Raw genomic sequence first — 15,896 nt, 5'->3', positions numbered from 1 at the left:
CCCAACTCACCTTTCCACTTAAGCAAGCATAAGTTGGTTTTCTACATTTGAGAACCTGTTCTGTTTTGTAATCCAGTTCCTGTGTAGCCAAGTTTACATTCCGTGTATTAGTGATATCTTATGATGTTTCTTTTTCTGTGTGACTTATTTCAGTTAGAATCATCATACCTGAATCCACTCATTATGCTGCTATGGGCCTGATGACATAGATTTCATTCCTGAGTGGTATTGCATTGTACGTAAGTACCACAACTTCTTTATCCATTTTTCACTTTCTGCGATATTGAACTTGTACCGTAAACGAGGTTCTTGTAAACAGAGCCGTCCAAACTTTGGGGTGGCTGTGTCTTTTTGATTTTAATTTCCCTAAGCTCTAGGACCATAAGTGGAAGTGCCCTAGGCTCTGTTGCTTTGTTTTTTAGATGTTTTAGGAAACACCATACACTTCTCCAGAGTGGCTGTTGGCAATTTACATCCCGCCCATCAGCATAACAAGGCTCCCAGTTCTCCATGGCCTGTCCTGCCTTTCTGGATTTTACACTTTGTTCAGATGGCCCTTTTGACTGGGGGGAAGTGAGACTTCATTGTAGTGCAGATTTCCTTTGCAAGCTTGCTTGGTTGGCCCAAAAGGGCCTATGAGTTTTTTCCTGAATATATTCAGGAAAAAACGCATACGCCCTTTTTGGCCAAGTGCATCATTGTCGACGTTCTGCCTCTTTTCCTATGCCTTAAGTGCAATTCCAGTCTACCTCCTGAAATCGGTTTCCTGCAATTCTGCCCCACTTTCAAGTTCTCTTGGCAGCCTTACTTCAGTATATTTTTGGACGATAGCTGTCATTTATAATTATGCAGGTTTGTGAATTTCAGTGCCCCTGAGCTCCTTTCTTCAACTCGCTTTCTTGTGAGCTGGCCGCAACACCGCAGGATTGCTTCAGGCCCTAATCTGTTTACGGCATGGCACGCTGAGCGTTTGGTTAATTCCTCTTCCTGGTGGGAAATGAGAGTTAAATGTGCCCGTCCAGACACCTCCAGCTAGTCTCTCATTTGTTCTCCCTATTCCTGTTCATCTTCCGCAGAATTTGGAAACTGGGCCAAACACGAGGTTAAAGGCACTGACTCTCCATGTCGGGAGGGTGTTAGTAAAGCATCTGGAATGTTGCACCCGAGTACTAGGGGACGAAAACTGAGACATATTGGAACACGTCTCCCGATCACACGGTTGATCATACTCTGGGTTCCACATGCATGTTTTAGCTGAAGGAAGAATCCCTTAAACCTGGAGAGTTGAGACCCGTGGAATGGGTACCGTGCAATATGACTTCAAAGGGTCTTCATTTGCTCACCGGACCTCTCCAATCCTATCACTGCTGCGTTTATAGCCCTGTACACATGCTTGATTCCCTTTTGGAGGCATAGCAATCCATAGGTTTTAAGATACTTACTAGTCAGGTACATTCTTAGGCGTTTAATATGGGGTGTTGAGTCCATTTCGTTGAGCAAGGAGTAGCTCTTGTCTATTCCATATTTGGCTTAAGGAACTTTATCTGTGCTCATTTCAATCTCTGGTTTTATGCAGAACCCCAACTCACCATTCCCCTTAAGCAAGCATAAGTTGGTTTTCTACATTTGAGACCCTCTTCTCTTTTGTAATCCAGTTCCTGTGTAGCCAAGATTACATTCCGTGTATTAGTGATATCTTATGATGTTTCTTTTTCTGTATGACTTATTTCAGTTAGAATCATCATACCTTAATCCACTCATTATGCTGCTATGGGCCTGATGACATAGATTTCATTGCTGAGTGATATTGCATTGTACGTAGGTACCACAACTTCTTTATCCATTTTTCACTTTCTGCGATATTGAACTTGTACCGTAAACGAGGTTCTTGTAAACAGAGCCGTCCCAAACTTTGGGGTGGCTGTGTCTTTTTTATTTTAATTTCCCTAAGCTATAGGACCATAAGTGGAAGTGCCCTAGGCTCTGTTGCTCTGTTTTTTAGATGTTTCAGGAAACACCATACAGTTCTCCCGAGTGGCTGTTGGCAATTTACATCCCGCCCATCAGCATAACAAGGCTCCCAGTTCTCCATGGCCTGTCCTGCCTTTCTGGATTTTACACTTTTTTCAGATGGCCCTTTTGACCGGGGGGAAGTGAGACTTCATTGTAGTGCAGATTTCATTTGCAAGCTTGCTTGGTTGACCAAAAAGTGCGTATGCATTTTTTCCTGAATATATTCAGGAAAAATCGCATACGCCCTTTTTGGCCAAGTGCATCATTGTAGACGTTCTGCCTCTTTTCCTAAGCTTTAAATGCAATTCCAGTCTACCTCCTGAAATCGGTTTCCTGAAATTCTGCCCCGCATTCAAGACCTCTTGGCAGCCTTACTTCAGTATATTTTTGGACGATAGCTGTCATTTATAACTCTGCAGGTTTGTGAATTACAGTGCCCCTGAGCTCCTTTCTTCAACTCGCTTTTTTGTGAGCTGGCCGTAACACCGAACGATTGCTTTAGGCCCTAATCTGCTTCCGGAACGGCACGCTGAGCCTTTGGTTAATTCCACCTCCTGGTGGGAAATGAGAGTTAAATTTGCCCGTCCAGACACCTCCAGCTAGTCTCTCATTGGTTCTCCCTATTCCTGTTCATCTTCTGCAGAAATTGCAAACTGGGCCAAACAAGAGGTTAAAGGCACTGACTCTCCATGTCGGGAGAGTGTTAGTAAAGCACCTGGAATGTTGCACACGAGTACCAGGGGACGAGAACTGAGACATATTGGAACACGTCTCCCGATCACACGGTTGATCATACTCTGGGTTCCACATGCATGTTTTAGCTGGAGGAAGAATCCCTTAAACCTGGAGAGTTGAGACCCGTGGAATGGGTACCGTGCAATATGACTTCAAAGGGTCTTCATTTGCTCACCGAACCTCTCCAATCCTATCACTGCTGCGCTTATACCCCTGTACACACGCTTGATTCTCTTTTGGAGGCATAGCAATCCATAGGTTTTAAGATACTTACTAGACAGGTACATTCTTAGGCGTTTAATATGGGGTGTTGAGTCCATTTCGTTGAGCAAGGAGTAGCTCTTGTCTATTCCATATTTGGCTTAAGGAACTTTTTTGTGCTCATTTCAATCTCTGGTTTTATGCAGCACCCCAACTCACCTTTCCCCTTAAGCAAGCATAAGTTGGTTTTCTACATTTGAGACCCTCTTCTCTTTTGTAATCCAGTTCCCGTGTAGCCAAGTTTACATTCCGTGTATTAGTGATATCTTATAATGTTTCTTTTTCTCTGTGACTTATTTCAGTTAGCATCATCATACCTGAATCCACTATTATGCTGCTACGGGCCTGATAACATAGATTTCATTGCTGAGTGGTATTGCATTGTACGTCAGTACCACAACATCTTTATCCATTTTTCACTTTCTGTGATATTGAACTTGTACCGTAACCGAGGTTCTTGTAAACAGAGCCATCCCAAACTTTCGGGTGGCTGTGTCTTTTTGATTTTAATTTCCCTAAGCTATAGGACCATAAGTGGAAGTGCCCTAGGCTCTGTTGCTTTATTTTTTAGATGTTTCAGGAAACACCATACAATTCTCCCGAGTGGCTGTTGGCAATTTACATCCCGCCCATCAGCATAACAAGGCTCCCAGTTCTCCATGGCCTGTCCTGCCTTTCTGGATTTTACACTTTTTTCAGATGGCCCTTTTGACCGGGGGGAAGTGAGACTTCATTGTAGTGCAGATTTCCTTTGCAAGCTTGCTTGGTTGGCCAAAAGGGCCTATGAGTTTTTTCCTGAATATATTCAGGAAAAAACGCATACGCCCTTTTTGGCCAAGTGCATCATTGTCGACTTTCTGCCTCTTTTCCTATGCTTTCAATGCAATTCCAGTCTACCTCCTGAAATCGGTTTCCTGCAATTCTGCCCCGCTTTCAAGTCCTCTTGGCAGCCTTACTTCAGTATATTTTTGGACGATAGCTGTCATTTATAACTCTGCAGGTTTGTGAATTACAGTGCCCCTGAGCTCCTTTCTTCAACTCGCTCTCTTGTGAGCTGGCTGCAACACCGCAGGATTGCTTCAGTCACTAAAATGGTTTGGCACGGCATGCTGAGCCTTTGGTTATTTCCTCTTCCTGGTGGGAAATGAGAGTTAAATTTGCCCGTCCAGACACCTCCAGGTAGTCTCTCATTGGTTCTCCCTATTCCTGTTCATCTTCCGCAGAAATTGCAAACTGGGCCAAACAGCAGGTTAAAGACACTGACTCTCCAAGTCGGGAGAGTGTTAGTAAAGCATCTGGAATGTTGCACCCGAGTACCAGGGGATGAGAACTGAGACATATTGGAACACGTCTCCCGATCACACGGTTGATCATACTCTGGGTTACACATGCATGTTTTAGCTGAAGGAAGAATCCCTTAAACCTGGAGAGTTGAGACCCGTGGAATGGGTACCGTGCAATATGACTTCAAAGGGTCTTCATTTGCTCACCGAACCTCTCCAATCCTATCACTGCTGCGTTTATACCCCTGTACACATGCTTGATTCTCTTTTGGAGGCATAGCAAACCATAGGTTTTAAAATACTTACTAGTCAGGTACATTCTTAGGCGTTTAATATGGGGTGTTGAGTCCATTTCGTTGAGCAAGGAGTAGCTCTTGTCTATTCCATATTTGGCTTAAGGAACTTTATCTGTGCTCATTTCAATCTCTGGTTTTATGCAGCACCCCAACTCACCTTTCCCCTTAAGCAAGCATAAGTTGGTTTTCTACATTTGAGTCCCTCTTCTCTTTTGTAATCCAGTTCCTGTGTAGCCAAGTTTACATTCCGTGTATTAGTGATATCTTATAATGTTTCTTTTTCTCTGTGACTTATTTCAGTTAGCATCATCATACCTGAATCCACTCATTATGCTGCTACGGGCCTGATGACATAGATTTCATTGCTGAGTGGTATTGCATTGTACGTCAGTACCACAACATCTTTATCCATTTTTCCCTTTCTGCGATATTGAACTTGTACCGTAAACGAGGTTCTTGTAAACACAGCCATCCCAAACTTTGGGGTGGCTGTTTCTTTTTGATTTTAATTTCCCTAAGCTATAGGACCATAAGTGGAAGTGCCCTAGGCTCTGTTGCTTTATTTTTTAGATGTTTCAGGAAACACCATACAATTCTCCTGAGTGGCTGTTTTCAATTTTCATCCCGCCCATCAGCATAACAAGGCTCCCAGTTCTCCATGGCCTGTCCTGCCTTTCTGGATTTTACACTTTTTTCAGATGGCCCTTTTGACCCGGGGGAAGTGAGACTTTATTGTAGTGCAGATTTCCTTTGCAAGCTTGCTAGTTTGGCCAAAAAGGGCGTATGCGTTTTTTCCTGAATATATTCAGGAAAAAACGCATACGCCCTTTTTGGCCAAGTGCATCATTGTCGACGTTCTGCCTCTTTTCCTATGCTTTAAGTGTAATTCCAGTCTACCTCCTGAAATCGGTTTCCTGCAATTCTGCCCCACTTTCAAGTTCTCTTGGCAGCCTTACTTCAGTATATTTTTGGACGATAACTGTCATTTATAACTCTGCAGGTTTGTGAATTTCAGTGCCCCTGAGCTCCTTTCTTCAACTCGCTTTCTTGTGAGCTGGCCACAACACCGCACGATTGCTTCAGGCCCTAATCTGGTTCCGGCACGGCACGCTGAGCCTTTGGTTAATTCCTCTTCCTGGTGGGAAATGAGAGTTAAATTTGCCCGTCCAGACACCTCCAGCTAGTCTCTCATTGGTTCTCCCTATTCCTGTTCATCTTCTGCAGAAATTGCAAACTGGGCCAAACAGGAGGTTAAAGGCACTGACTCTCCAAGATGGGACAGTGTTAGTAAAGCGTCTGGAATGTTGCACCCGAGTACCAGGGGACGAAAACTGAGACATATTGGAACACGATTCCCGATCACACGGTTGATCATACTCTGGGTTCCACATGCATGTTTTAGCTGAAGGAAGTATCCCTTAAACCTGAAGAGTTGAGACCCGTGGAATGGGTACCATGCAATATGACTTCAAAGGGTCTTCATTTGCTCACCGAACGTCTCCAATCCTATCACTGCTGCGTTTATGCCCCTGTACACATGCTTCTTTCTCTTTCGGAGACATAGCAATCCATAGGTTTTAAGATACTTACTAGTCAGGTACATTCTTAGGTGTTTAATATGGGGTGTTGAGTCCATTTCGTTGAGCAAGGAGTAGCTCTTGTCTATTCCATATTTGGCTTAAGGAACATTATCTCTGCTAATTTCAATCTCTGGTTTTATCCAACACCCCAACTCACCTTTCCACTTAAGCAAGCATAAGTTGGTTTTCTACATTTGAGAACCTGTTCTGTTTTGTAATCCAGTTCCTGTGTAGCCAAGTTTACATTCCGTGTATTAGTGATATCTTATGATGTTTCTTTTTCTGTGTGACTTATTTCAGTTAGAATCATCATACCTGAATCCACTCATTATGCTGCTATGGGCCTGATGACATAGATTTCATTCCTGAGTGGTATTGCATTGTACGTAAGTACCACAACTTCTTTATCCATTTTTCACTTTCTGCGATATTGAACTTGTACCGTAAACGAGGTTCTTGTAAACAGAGCCGTCCAAACTTTGGGGTGGCTGTGTCTTTTTGATTTTAATTTCCCTAAGCTATAGGACCATAAGTGGAAGTGCCCTAGGCTCTGTTGCTTTGTTTTTTAGATGTTTTAGGAAACACCATACACTTCTCCAGAGTGGCTGTTGGCAATTTACATCCCGCCCATCAGCATAACAAGGCTCCCAGTTCTCCATGGCCTGTCCTGCCTTTCTGGATTTTACACTTTTTTCAGATGGCCCTTTTGACTGGGGGGAAGTGAGACTTCATTGTAGTGCAGATTTCCTTTGCAAGCTTGCTTGGTTGGCCAAAAAGGGCCTATGAGTTTTTTCCTGAATATATTCAGGAAAAAACGCATACGCCCTTTTTGGCCAAGTGCATCATTGTCGACGTTCTGCCTCTTTTCCTATGCCTTAAGTGCAATTCCAGTCTACCTCCTGAAATCGGTTTCCTGCAATTCTGCCCCACATTCAAGTTCTCTTGGCAGCCTTACTTCAGTATATTTTTGGACGATAGCTGTCATTTATAATTATGCAGGTTTGTGAATTTCAGTGCCCCTGAGCTCCTTTCTTCAACTCGCTTTCTTGTGAGCTGGCCGCAACACCGCAGGATTGCTTCAGGCCCTAATCTGTTTACGGCATGGCACGCTGAGCGTTTGGTTAATTCCTCTTCCTGGTGGGAAATGAGAGTTAAATGTGCCCGTCCAGACACCTCCAGCTAGTCTCTCATTTGTTCTCCCTATTCCTGTTCATCTTCCGCAGAATTTGGAAACTGGGCCAAACACGAGGTTAAAGGCACTGACTCTCCATGTCGGGAGGGTGTTAGTAAAGCATGTGGAATGTTGCACCCGAGTACTAGGGGACGAGAACTGAGACATATTGGAACACGTCTCCCGATCACACGGTTGATCATACTCTGGGTTCCACATGCATGTTTTAGCTGAAGGAAGAATCCCTTAAACCTGGAGAGTTGAGACCCGTGGAATGGGTACCGTGCAATATGACTTCAAAGGGTCTTCATTTGCTCACCGGACCTCTCCAATCCTATCACTGCTGCGTTTATAGCCCTGTACACACGCTTGATTCCCTTTTGGAGGCATAGCAATCCATAGGTTTTAAGATACTTACTAGTCAGGTACATTCTTAGGCGTTTAATATGGGGTGTTGAGTCCATTTCGTTGAGCAAGGTGTAGCTCTTGTCTATTCCATATTTGGCTTAAGGAACTTTATCTGTGCTCATTTCAATCTCTGGTTTTATGCAGAACCCCAACTCACCATTCCCCTTAAGCAAGCATAAGTTGGTTTTCTACATTTGAGACCCTCTTCTCTTTTGTAATCCAGTTCCTGTGTAGCCAAGATTACATTCCGTGTATTAGTGATATCTTATGATGTTTCTTTTTCTGTATGACTTATTTCAGTTAGAATCATCATACCTTAATCCACTCATTATGCTGCTATGGGCCTGATGACATAGATTTCATTGCTGAGTGATATTGCATTGTACGTAGGTACCACAACTTCTTTATCCATTTTTCACTTTCTGCGATATTGAACTTGTACCGTAAACGAGGTTCTTGTAAACAGAGCAGTCCCAAACTTTGGGGTGGCTGTGTCTTTTTTATTTTAATTTCCCTAAGCTATAGGACCATAAGTGGAAGTGCCCTAGGCTCTGTTGCTCTGTTTTTTAGATGTTTCAGGAAACACCATACAGTTCTCCCGAGTGGCTGTTGGCAATTTACATCCCGCCCATCAGCACAACAAGGCTCCCAGTTCTCCATGGCCTGTCCTGCCTTTTTGGATTTTACACTTTTTTCAGATGGCCCTTTTGACCGGGGGGAAGTGAGACTTCATTGTAGTGCAGATTTCATTTGCAAGCTTGCTTGGTTGACCAAAAAGTGCGTATGCATTTTTTCCTGAATATATTCAGGAAAAATCGCATACGCCCTTTTTGGCCAAGTGCATCATTGTAGACGTTCTGCCTCTTTTCCTAAGCTTTAAATGCAATTCCAGTCTACCTCCTGAAATCGGTTTCCTGAAATTCTGCCCCGCATTCAAGACCTCTTGGCAGCCTTACTTCAGTATATTTTTGGACGATAGCTGTCATTTATAACTCTGCAGGTTTGTGAATTACAGTGCCCCTGAGCTCCTTTCTTCAACTCGCTTTTTTGTGAGCTGGCCGTAACACCGAACGATTGCTTTAGGCCCTAATCTGCTTCCGGAACGGCACGCTGAGCCTTTGGTTAATTCCACCTCCTGGTGGGAAATGAGAGTTAAATTTGCCCGTCCAGACACCTCCAGCTAGTCTCTCATTGGTTCTCCCTATTCCTGTTCATCTTCTGCAGAAATTGCAAACTGGGCCAAACAAGAGGTTAAAGGCACTGACTCTCCATGTCGGGAGAGTGTTAGTAAAGCACCTGGAATGTTGCACACGAGTACCAGGGGACGAGAACTGAGACATATTGGAACACGTCTCCCGATCACACGGTTGATCATACTCTGGGTTCCACATGCATGTTTTAGCTGGAGGAAGAATCCCTTAAACCTGGAGAGTTGAGACCCGTGGAATGGGTACCGTGCAATATGACTTCAAAGGGTCTTCATTTGCTCACCGAACCTCTCCAATCCTATCACTGCTGCGCTTATACCCCTGTACACACGCTTGATTCTCTTTTGGAGGCATAGCAATCCATAGGTTTTAAGATACTTACTAGACAGGTACATTCTTAGGCGTTTAATATGGGGTGTTGAGTCCATTTCGTTGAGCAAGGAGTAGCTCTTGTCTATTCCATATTTGGCTTAAGGAACTTTTTTGTGCTCATTTCAATCTCTGGTTTTATGCAGCGCCCCAACTCACCTTTCCCCTTAAGCAAGCATAAGTTGGTTTTCTACATTTGAGACCCTCTTCTCTTTTGTAATCCAGTTCCCGTGTAGCCAAGTTTACATTCCGTGTATTAGTGATATCTTATAATGTTTCTTTTTCTCTGTGACTTATTTCAGTTAGCATCATCATACCTGAATCCACTATTATGCTGCTACGGGCCTGATAACATAGATTTCATTGCTGAGTGGTATTGCATTGTACGTCAGTACCACAACATCTTTATCCATTTTTCACTTTCTGTGATATTGAACTTGTACCGTAACCGAGGTTCTTGTAAACAGAGCCATCCCAAACTTTCGGGTGGCTGTGTCTTTTTGATTTTAATTTCCCTAAGCTATAGGACCATAAGTGGAAGTGCCCTAGGCTCTGTTGCTTTATTTTTTAGATGTTTCAGGAAACACCATACAATTCTCCCGAGTGGCTGTTGGCAATTTACATCCCGCCCATCAGCATAACAAGGCTCCCAGTTCTCCATGGCCTGTCCTGCCTTTCTGGATTTTACACTTTTTTCAGATGGCCCTTTTGACCGGGGGGAAGTGAGACTTCATTGTAGTGCAGATTTCCTTTGCAAGCTTGCTTGGTTGGCCAAAAGGGCGTATGCGTTTTTTCCTGAATATATTCAGGAAAAAACGCATACGCCCTTTTTGGCCAAGTGCATCATTGTCGACTTTCTGCCTCTTTTCCTATGCTTTCAATGCAATTCCAGTCTACCTCCTGAAATCGGTTTACTGCAATTCTGCCCCGCTTTCAAGTCCTCTTGGCAGCCTTACTTCAGTATATTTTTGGACGATAGCTGTCATTTATAACTCTGCAGGTTTGTGAATTACAGTGCCCCTGAGCTCCTTTCTTCAACTCGCTCTCTTGTGAGCTGGCTGCAACACCGCAGGATTGCTTCAGTCACTAAAATGGTTTGGCACGGCATGCTGAGCCTTTGGTTATTTCCTCTTCCTGGTGGGAAATGAGAGTTAAATTTGCCCGTCCAGACACCTCCAGCTAGTCTGTCATTGGTTCTCCCTATTCCTGTTCATCTTCCGCAGAAATTGCAAACTGGGCCAAACAGCAGGTTAAAGACACTGACTCTCCAAGTCGGGAGAGTGTTAGTAAAGCATCTGGAATGTTGCACCCGAGTACCAGGGGACGAGAACTGAGACATATTGGAACACGTCTCCCGATCACACGGTTGATCATACTCTGGGGTACACATGCATGTTTTAGCTGAAGGAAGAATCCCTTAAACCTGGAGAGTTGAGACCCGTGGAATGGGTACCGTGCAATATGACTTCAAAGGGTCTTCATTTGCTCACCGAACCTCTCCAATCCTATCACTGCTGCATTTATACCCCTGTACACATGCTTGATTCTCTTTTGGAGGCATAGCAAACCATAGGTTTTAAAATACTTACTAGTCAGGTACATTCTTAGGCGTTTAATATGGGGTGTTGAGTCCATTTCGTTGAGCAAGGAGTAGCTCTTGTCTATTCCATATTTGTCTTAAGGAACTTTATCTGTGCTCATTTCAATCTCTGGTTTTATGCAGCACCCCAACTCACCTTTCCCCTTAAGCAAGCATAAGTTGGTTTTCTACATTTGAGACCCTCTTCTCTTTTGTAATCCAGTTCCTGTGTAGCCAAGTTTACATTCCGTGTATTAGTGATATCTTATAATGTTTCTTTTTCTCTGTGACTTATTTCAGTTAGCATCATCATACCTGAATCCACTCATTATGCTGCTACGGGCCTGATGACATAGATTTCATTGCTGAGTGGTATTGCATTGTACGTCAGTACCACAACATCTTTATCCATTTTTCCCTTTCTGCGATATTGAACTTGTACCGTAAACGAGGTTCTTGTAAACACAGCCATCCCAAACTTTGGGGTGGCTGTTTCTTTTTGATTTTAATTTCCCTAAGCTATAGGACCATAAGTGGAAGTGCCCTAGGCTCTGTTGCTTTATTTTTTAGATGTTTCAGGAAACACCATACAATTCTCCCGAGTGGCTGTTTTCAATTTTCATCCCGCCCATCAGCATAACAAGGCTCCCAGTTCTCCATGGCCTGTCCTGCCTTTCTGGATTTTACACTTTTTTCAGATGGCCCTTTTGACCCGGGGGAAGTGAGACTTTATTGTAGTGCAGATTTCCTTTGCAAGCTTGCTAGTTTGGCCAAAAAGAGCGTATGCGTTTTTTCCTGAATATATTCAGGAAAAAACGCATACGCCCTTTTTGGCCAAGTGCATCATTGTCGACGTTCTGCCTCTTTTCCTATGCTTTAAGTGTAATTCCAGTCTACCTCCTGAAATCGGTTTCCTGCAATTCTGCCCCACTTTCAAGTTCTCTTGGCAGCCTTACTTCAGTATATTTTTGGACGATAGCTGTCATTTATAACTCTGCAGGTTTGTGAATTTCAGTGCCCCTGAGCTCCTTTCTTCAACTCGCTTTCTTGTGAGCTGGCCGCAACACCGCACGATTGCTTCAGGCCCTAATCTGGTTCCGGCACGGCACGCTGTTCCTTTGGTTAATTCCTCTTCCTGGTGGGAAATGAGAGTTAAATTTGCCCGTCCAGACACCTCCAGCTAGTCTCTCATTGGTTCTCCCTATTCCTGTTCATCTTCCGCAGAAATTGCAAACTGGGCCAAACAGGAGGTTAAAGGCACTGACTCTCCAAGACGGGACAGTGTTAGTAAAGCGTCTGGAATGTTGCACCCGAGTACCAGGGGACGAAAACTGAGACATATTGGAACACGTCTCCCGATCACACGGTTGATCATACTCTGGGTTCCACATGCATGTTTTAGCTGAAGGAAGTATCCCTTAAACCTGAAGAGTTGAGACCCGTGGAATGGGTACCATGCAATATGACTTCAAAGGGTCTTCATTTGCTCACCGAACGTCTCCAATCCTATCACTGCTGCGTTTATGCCCCTGTACACATGCTTCTTTCTCTTTCGGAGACATAGCAATCCATAGGTTTTAAGATACTTACTAGTCAGGTACATTCTTAGGCGTTTAATATGGGGTGTTGAGTCCATTTCGTTGAGCAAGGAGTAGCTCTTGTCTATTACATATTTGGCTTAAGGAACATTATCTCTGCTAATTTCAATCTCTGGTTTTATGCAACACCCCAACTCACCTTTCCACTTAAGCAAGCATAAGTTGGTTTTCTACATTTGAGAACCTGTTCTGTTTTGTAATCCAGTTCCTGTGTAGCCAAGTTTACATTCCGTGTATTAGTGATATCTTATGATGTTTCTTTTTCTGTGTGACTTATTTCAGTTAGAATCATCATACCTGAATCCACTCATTATGCTGCTATGGGCCTGATGACATAGATTTCATTCCTGAGTGGTATTGCATTGTACGTAAGTACCACAACTTCTTTATCCATTTTTCACTTTCTGCGATATTGAACTTGTACCGTAAACGAGGTTCTTGTAAACAGAGCCGTCCAAACTTTGGGGTGGCTGTGTCTTTTTGATTTTAATTTCCCTAAGCTATAGGACCATAAGTGGAAGTGCCCTAGGCTCTGTTGCTTTGTTTTTTAGATGTTTTAGGAAACACCATACACTTCTCCCGAGTGGCTGTTGGCAATTTACATCCCGCCCATCAGCATAACAAGGCTCCCAGTTCTCCATGGCCTGTCCTGCCTTTCTGGATTTTACACTTTTTTCAGATGGCCCTTTTGACTGGGGGGAAGTGAGACTTCATTGTAGTGCAGATTTCCTTTGCAAGCTTGCTTGGTTGGCCAAAAAGGGCCTATGAGTTTTTTCCTGAATATATTCAGGAAAAAACGCATACGCCCTTTTTGGCCAAGTGCATCATTGTCGACGTTCTGCCTCTTTTCCTATGCCTTAAGTGCAATTCCAGTCTACCTCCTGAAATCGGTTTCCTGCAATTCTGCCCCACTTTCAAGTTCTCTTGGCAGCCTTACTTCAGTATATTTTTGGACGATAGCTGTCATTTATAATTATGCAGGTTTGTGAATTTCAGTGCCCCTGAGCTCCTTTCTTCAACTCGCTTTCTTGTGAGCTGGCCGCAACACCCCAGGATTGCTTCAGGCCCTAATCTGTTTACGGCATGGCACGCTGAGCGTTTGGTTAATTCCTCTTCCTGGTGGGAAATGAGAGTTAAATGTGCCCGTCCAGACACCTCCAGCTAGTCTCTCATTTGTTCTCCCTATTCCTGTTCATCTTCCGCAGAATTTGGAAACTGGGCCAAACACGAGGTTAAAGGCACTGACTCTCCATGTCGGGAGGGTGTTAGTAAAGAATCTGGAATGTTGCACCCGAGTACTAGGGGACGAGAACTGAGACATATTGGAACACGTCTCCCGATCACACGGTTGATCATACTCTGGGTTCCACATGCATGTTTTAGCTGAAGGAAGAATCCCTTAAACCTGGAGATTTGAAACCCGTGGAATGGGTACCGTGCAATATGACTTCAAAGGGTCTTCATTTGCTCACCGGACCTCTCCAATCCTATCACTGCTGCGTTTATAGCCCTGTACACACGCTTGATTCCCTTTTGGAGGCATAGCAATCCATAGGTTTTAAGATACTTACTAGTCAGGTACATTCTTAGGCGTTTAATATGGGGTGTTGAGTCCATTTCGTTGAGCAAGGAGTAGCTCTTGTCTATTACATATTTGGCTTAAGGAACTTTATCTGTGCTCATTTCAATCTCTGGTTTTATGCAGAACCCCAACTCACCATTCCCCTTAAGCAAGCATAAGTTGGTTTTCTACATTTGAGACCCTCTTCTCTTTTGTAATCCAGTTCCTGTGTAGCCAAGATTACATTCCGTGTATTAGTGATATCTTATGATGTTTCTTTTTCTGTATGACTTATTTCAGTTAGAATCATCATACCTTAATCCACTCATTATGCTGCTATGGGCCTGATGACATAGATTTCATTGCTGAGTGATATTGCATTGTACGTAGGTACCACAACTTCTTTATCCATTTTTCACTTTCTGCGATATTGAACTTGTACCGTAAACGAGGTTCTTGTAAACAGAGCCGTCCCAAACTTTGGGGTGGCTGTGTCTTTTTTATTTTAATTTCCCTAAGCTATAGGACCATAAGTGGAAGTGCCCTAGGCTCTGTTGCTCTGTTTTTTAGATGTTTCAGGAAACACCATACAGTTCTCCCGAGTGGCTGTTGGCAATTTACATCCCGCCCATCAGCATAACAAGGCTCCCAGTTCTCCATGGCCTGTCCTGCCTTTCTGGATTTTACACTTTTTTCAGATGGCCCTTTTGACCGGGGGGAAGTGAGACTTCATTGTAGTGCAGATTTCATTTGCAAGCTTGCTTGGTTGACCAAAAAGTGCGTATGCATTTTTTCCTGAATATATTCAGGAAAAATCGCATACGCCCTTTTTGGCCAAGTGCATCATTGTAGACGTTCTGCCTCTTTTCCTAAGCTTTAAATGCAATTCCAGTCTACCTCCTGAAATCGGTTTCCTGAAATTCTGCCCCGCATTCAAGACCTCTTGGCAGCCTTACTTCAGTATATTTTTGGACGATAGCTGTCATTTATAACTCTGCAGGTTTGTGAATTACAGTGCCCCTGAGCTCCCTTCTTCAGCTCGCTTTTTTGTGAGCTGGCCGTAACACCGAACGATTGCTTTAGGCCCTAATCTGCTTCCGGAACGGCACACTGAGCCTTTGGTTAATTCCACCTCCTGGTGGGAAATGAGAGTTAAATTTGCCCGTCCAGACACCTCCAGCTAGTCTCTCATTGGTTCTCCCTATTCCTGTACATCTTCTGCAGAAATTGCAAACTGGGCCAAACAAGAGGTTAAAGGCACTGACTCTCCATGTCGGGAGAGTGTTAGTAAAGCACCTGGAATGTTGCACACGAGTACCAGGGGACGAGAACTGAGACATATTGGAACACGTCTCCCGATCACACGGTTGATCATACTCTGGGTTCCACATGCATGTTTTAGCTGGAGGAAGAATCCCTTAAACCTGGAGAGTTGAGACCCGTGGAATGGGTACCGTGCAATATGACTTCAAAGGGTCTTCATTTGCTCACCGAAACTCTCCAATCCTATCACTGCTGCGCTTATACCCCTGTACACACGCTTGATTCTCTTTTGGAGGCATAGCAATCCATAGGTTTTAAGATACTTACTAGACAGGTACATTCTTAGGCGTTTAATATGGGGTGTTGAGTCCATTTCGTTGAGCAAGGAGTAGCTCTTGTCTATTCCATATTTGGCTTAAGGAACATTATCTCTGCTCATTTCAATCTCTGGTTTTATGCAACACCCCAACTCACCTTTCCACTTAAGCAAGCATAAGTTGGATTTCTAAATTTGAGACCCTGTTCTGTTTTGTAATCCAGTTCCTGTGTAGCCAAGATCACATTCCGTGTA

Source organism: Orcinus orca, chromosome 6, assembly GCF_937001465.1.
Source record: "Orcinus orca chromosome 6, mOrcOrc1.1, whole genome shotgun sequence".
Lineage (NCBI taxonomy): Eukaryota > Metazoa > Chordata > Mammalia > Artiodactyla > Delphinidae > Orcinus > Orcinus orca.
Note: the sequence above shows the minus strand (reverse complement) of the source record.